The sequence below is a fragment of the Moschus berezovskii genome, chromosome 9, assembly GCF_049115385.1.
Source record: "Moschus berezovskii isolate FMDL1 chromosome 9, NW_MosBer_1.0, whole genome shotgun sequence".
NCBI lineage: Eukaryota > Metazoa > Chordata > Mammalia > Artiodactyla > Moschidae > Moschus > Moschus berezovskii.
In genome coordinates, this window is record NC_142468.1 from 14,935,258 (window position 1) to 14,941,575 (window position 6,318).

A 6,318-nucleotide genomic window follows, 5' to 3' on the forward strand; every position below is an offset into this window, starting at 1 on the left:
GATTTTTCTAAATTAAGACAATGAACTCTTTGTTATGTGCATTACAAATTGTCATTTATTTTTCTTTTACTCTATTTATGGCATCACTGCTTACAGAAATTTCAAATATTTCTGTAGCCCAAAATGTTTTCTACTAGAGGACCCTAAAAATATATGCTTGTGTTTTCCACTGGTATTGTTAAGGTTTTGTTTTTTTTTTAATCATTGTTTTACTCTTTCCTTCTTTTAAATTTTCTTTCTAGATTTTATTTTGGTGTTAGGAGTGTGGTAGGCCCAGCTTTCTTTCTTTCCCCAAGGGGCTGGTTATCTCAAAGACATGTTTGAATAATTCATTTTCTCCCCCGACCCATCCTCCCTCTTCGAGATTCAAAATATCAATTTAACTATATTAGGATGGAAAACAAAGAATCAAATGTTGATTCAAATTCCACCTTCATTGGATCTAGGAGAAGTTACCTAAAACTTCATGAGCCTCAGTTTTCTCATCTAAAAGTGAGGTTAACTTCTTTTCGGCCGGAACCGCCATCTTCCAGTAATTCGCCAAAATGACCAGTGCAAAGGAAAAGAGGCAGGGCACCCACTACATGTTCTCCAGGCCTTTTAGAAAACACGGAGTTGTTCCTTTGGCCACACACATGCGAATCTACAAGAAGGGTGATACTGTAGATATCAAGGGAATGGGTACTGTTCAAACAGGAGTGCCCCACAAATGTTACCATGGCAAACTGGGAGAGTCTACATTACCCAGCATGCTGTTGGCATCATTGTAAACAAACAAGTTAAGGAGAAGATTCTTGCCAAGAGAATTAATGTGCGTATCGACCATATTAAGCACTCTAAGAGCCGAGATAGCTTCCTGAAACGTGTGAAGGAAAATGATCAGAAAAAGAAGGAAGCCAAAGAGAAAGGGACTTGGGTCCAGCTGAAGCGCCAGCCTGCTCCACCCAGAGAAGCACACTTTGTGAGGACCCACGGAAAGGAACCCGAACTGTTGGAGCCCATTCCCTATGAATTCATGGCCTGATGGGTGTAAAAATAAAGACCTGGACTGTACAAATGTTCCTCTTAATTGAAAAAATAAATAAATAAAAGTGAGGTTAACTGAATTATGTAGGGGAAAATATAGGGAAATGTGGAGTTTTTCAGGCAGTTGACTAAGAAAAATGTTAGGTTACTTCTATGGATTTTTGGATATGTGTGATACTTGTCAGCTTTCTGACACAGTATTTGATATGACTTCATTGAAATTCTAAATAAATAAATGTTTCTAACTTTGGGGAACATTAGGGACAACAGTAGAAACACCTGCACAAGGTCACTGTGAGAGCTCAACGAATTATTTGAGCAAAAGGGAGAGGAAGCGACATGATATGCTCTCCACAGGGAGCCAAGCGTTGCTCTAAAGACATACACGGCAGCAAGTGAGACGGCAGAAAAGATATTCCACGCAAACAGTAAAGAGACCGCGGTGGCCACGTTTACATCAGACAAAATAGACTTCAGGTAAAAATCTGTCACAAGAGACAAGGAAGGATATTACACAATGATAAAAGTCAATTCCCCAGGAAGAAATAACAGTTATAAATATATATGCCCTTAACAGCGGAGCACCCAAATATATGAAGCAAACGTGAACAGAATGGAAAAAAGAAAAAGTAACGCGATAAGAGGAGGAGAGTTCAATAAACCTTTTTCAATAGTGAGTAGAACAATCAGACAGAAGATCAATAAGGAAACAGAGGATTGGATATATTCAACACTACGGACCAACCAAACCCAGTGGACATATACAGAGCACTCAGCCTAAGAGAAGCAGAATACATGTTCTTCACAAGGGCACACACAATATTCTCCATGACACATTATGTTTTAGGCTGCAGCGTGGGCCACGGAACAGTGTCTGGCACACGGGCATTACTATATGTTGGTGACTACTATTATCACCACCACATAGGAAATGTGTCTGGGTCTTAACAGGTATTTCTGTTTCCTTGGTCTATGAGCCAGTTCCATCACTCAACAAGTATCTATAATTATGTATGCTCTGCTCTAAGTGCTGAGAACCAGAGTGAGCAGCAGTAATAAGAGTCATTCTTCTCCCCTCCGGTTAGGCTCACTTCTAGTGATTTTCAGCACAGTTACTGACATTATATTTTCTTTCACTATATTGCAAAACAGGCTAAAGTTATACACAGGAAAGCTCTGCGCTTTTGCTCTAGATGCTGACTAGCAGTCATCTTAGTATGTGCATGCGAGTGTGGGCACTCAGCCGCTCAGTCATGTCCAACTCCCCATGGACTGTAGCATGCCAGGCTTCTCTGTCCATGGAATTTTCCAGGCAGGAATACTAGAGCGGGTTGCCCGTTCCCACTAGAGGGGATCATCCTGACCCAGGGATTGAACCCTCATCTCTTCCGTCTCCTGCACTGTCAGTCGGATTAACTGTGCCACCTGGGAAGTCCCATCTTAGTATATTCCTTTATTATTTCTAAGAGTTTTTCAGTGGACGGTCTTGTTCTTTTTTTCTCCTGATGGCCAAGCTTATCATCTACAATTTAAACTGATAAACTGGTCTCCTTTCGTAACCCATCTTTTCAAATTTTGTATTGGCTTGCGCTTCTAGAGAAGTGTTAAAGAACGAAGGTGATGGTGGCCACTTTTTTCTTGTGTGTATATCTCTGTACACACATAAACACAGACATACACAAACACACAAAATGTTAAGCAATATCCATCTATTCCTATTAAATACAAGTTAAAATCGGGGACATATGTTGAATTTTATCAAATGCCTTTTAGGCATTTTAGCATTTATGGAGCTGTTTATCTTATTTTCTCATCTCTTTTGAACTATGATTTTGTTCAATTATGTTAATAGTTTTCCTAATGTTGAATCTATATCTCTAGAAGACAGCTCCACTTGCTCATGGTGTATTCATTTTCTAAATATAATGCTGTGTGATTCCATTTGTTTCCATTAATATATGAATTTTGCACCAATATTCACAAATGAGATTTTTTTGAAGGTATTTTTTCTCTTTTGCCGTGTGGGCTGTTTCTGTCTGTGTTGTGCTGGCTTCATAGACTACTATGGAGTGTTTCCTTCTCTGTGATCTGGCACAGTTGATGCAGCTTAAAGAACATTGGAATTCTCTCTTCCCCGAAGGTTTGATAGAAATTAAGAGCTGTTTAAACCTGGGTGTTTTGGAGTGGAGTTTTGAAAATTCAGTTTCTTTCATGATTATTGGTCTGTTGAGGTTTTTCTAGTTCTTCTGGGGTCAAGCTGATGATTTGCATTTTCTCAGAAAACTATCTGAGCTTCCCTGGTGGCTTCAGTTCAGTTCAGTCGCTCAGTCGTGTCTGACTCTTTGCAACCCCATGAATCACAGCACACCAGGCCTCCTTGTCCATCACCAACTCCTGGAGTTCACTCAAACTCATGTCCATCGAGTCAGTGATGCCATCCAGCCTCTCATTTTCTGTCATCCCCTTCTCCTCCTTCCCCCAATCCCTCCCAGCGTTAGAGTTTTTTCCAGTGAGTCAACTCTTCGAATGAGGTGGCCAAAATATTGGAGTTTCAGCTTTAGCATCAGTCCTTCCAATGAACACCCAGGACTGATCTCCTTTAGAATGGTCTTAGATGGTATAGAATCCACTAGAACTTTGGGAGACCTGGGTTCAATCCCTGGGTTGGGAAGATCCCTTGGAGAAAGGATAGGCTATCCACTCTACTATTCTTGGGCTTATCTGGTGGCTCAGAAGGTAAAAAATCCACCTGCAACAAGAGTAACCTGGGTTCGATCCCTGGGTTGGGAAGATCCCCTGGAGGAGGGCATGACAACCTACTCCAGTATTCTTGCCTGGAGAATCCCCCTGGACCAAGGAGAATGGTGGGCTACAGTCCATGGGATGGTTGCAAAGAGTCAGACACGACTAAGCACAGCACACAGAAAACTATCAATTTTAGCTGATTTTCAACTAAATTTGCGTGTGGTTGAGCACAGTATCCTTATAGAATTCTATTTTGTCTGTATCACTGGCTGCGTCTCCATTTTAATGTTCAGTTTTACATATTTGGCTCATCCTTCCCCCTGCTCACGTTAGATTATCTACACTTTAAAAATTCATAAAACGACACATGACTTTTTTTTTCCCAGACCCTATTTCCTGTGTGCACAGCCCAGAAACAGAGGAGCTGGAGTGAGCTCAGGATGAGGACGAGGAAGGTAGCAGGGGACGGGCATCGTGACAAACACTTTAAAGTACAAAGAGGAACTTCCCTGGTGCTCCAGGGGCTAAGACTCTATGTTGTCAATGCAAGGGACCCGGGTTTGATCCCTGGTCAGAGAACTAAATCCCAGAAACCACAAGTAAGAGTTGACATGCTGCAATACAGATCCCACGTACCACAGTGAAGACCTGGCAAAGCCAAATAAATAAATGTTTAAATATTTTTTAAAAGTACAAAGAACCTGCCCACATACTCCCTGGCCTTGAACACCCCAGATCTCCTTTCCCCAACTCCCCCACCCAGTTAAACCCACCAACTTCCATTCTTCGATACCCAGCTATCACCTTTTGCAACCTTTCCTGATTTCCCTGCGAAAAGCCAGTGCCTTTCCTCTGATGTTTTAGATTACTTATTGTAATTTTGAAAAATTTCAGGCCCCAAAAGGTTAAAAGTATAAAACCAACAGAATTAACAAATGTTCACATTCTGTGGGCCCAAATCAACTTACAAGCTTTCGCACAGCAAGGGGAACCATAAAAAAACAAAAAGACAACCTACAGAGTGGGAGAAAATCTTTGCAAATGATATGACAGACAAGGGCTTAATCTCCAAAATATACGAACAGCTCTTACAACTCAACAACAACAATGAAAAACAAACAACACGATAAAAAAAATGGGCAGAAGACCTTAATACACATTTCTCCAAAGAAGACATACAGATGGCCAGTAGACATAGGAAAAGATGCTCAACACCACTATTCAGTTCAGTTCAGTTCAGTCGCTCAGTCGTGTCCGACTCTCCGCGACCCCATGAATCACAGCACGCCAGGCCTCCCTGTCCATCACCAACTCCCGGAGTTCACTCAAACTCATGTCCATCGAGTCAGTGATGCCATCCAGCCATCTCATTCTCTGTCGTCCCCTTCTCCTCCTGCCCCCAATCCCTCCCAGCATCAGAGTCTTTTCCAACACCACTATTAGAGAAATGCGAATCAAAACTACAACGAGGTACCACTTCACAGCGGTCAGAATAGCCATCATTACAAGGTCTACAAGGAACAAATGCTGGAGAGAGTGTACACTGTTAATGTGAATGCGAATTGGTGCAGCCACTATGGAACACACTGTGGAGGCCTCTCAGAAAACTAAAAATAGAATTACCATACGATCCAACAATTCCACTTGGGCATATCCCCAGATGAAACTATAACTCAAAAAGATACACGCACCCTTATGTTCATAAGAGCACTATTCACAATAGCCAAGACATGGAAACAACCTAAATGTCCGCTGACTGATGAATGGATAAAGAAGTTGTGCTACATATATATGTGCTACATTCCTCCGCCGTAAGAAAGACTGAAATAATGCCATTTGTGCTGGTCTCGGGAAAGGGCGAAAGAAAACAAGCACTGTACCATATGATATCACTTATACGTGGAATCTAAGTGAGAGTCGCTCAGTCGTGTCCGAGTCTTTGTGACCCCATGGACTATACAGTCCGTGGAATTCTCCAGGCCAGAATACTGGAGTGGGTAGCCTTTCCCTTCTCCAGGGGAATCTTCCCAACCCAGCGATTGAACCCCGGTCTCCCACATTGCAGGCGGATTCTTGACCAACTGCACTGTCAGAGAAGCCCATGAAATCTCACATATGGCACAAATGAACCTATCGACAAGACAGAAACAGACTCACAGAGGCAGAGAACAGGCTTGTGGTTGCCAAGGTCGGGGAGAGGAGGGGAGACCCGGGAGTGTGGGGTGAGCAGATGTAAACTATTACATACGGAATGGATAAACAGCAAGCGCCTCCTGTAAAGCACAGGGGACTATATTCAATATCCTGTGATAAACCATGGTGGAAAAGAATATAGAAATATGATGTCTATATGTGTATAACTGAGTCATTTTGCTGTACAGCAGATATTGGTACAACACTGTAAATCAATGACACTTCAATAAAAAGAAGTTTTAAAAATACGAACGCTAGCATTCTGTTATTTTTGCTTCCAATCTTTCTTCTTAAAAGAAGTGCTACTGACAAATTAGAAATCGTTTATTTTCCTGTCCCGCTCAGTGTCTTCCC

General features: G+C 41.8%; 1 pseudogene; it reads left to right on the forward strand.

The window, feature by feature from the left end:
- Nucleotides 1-545: 545 nt before the first annotated feature.
- Nucleotides 546-1,024, forward strand: LOC129563110 (large ribosomal subunit protein eL21 pseudogene; annotated as a pseudogene).
- The last annotated feature ends 5,294 nt before the right edge of the window (nt 1,025-6,318 follow it).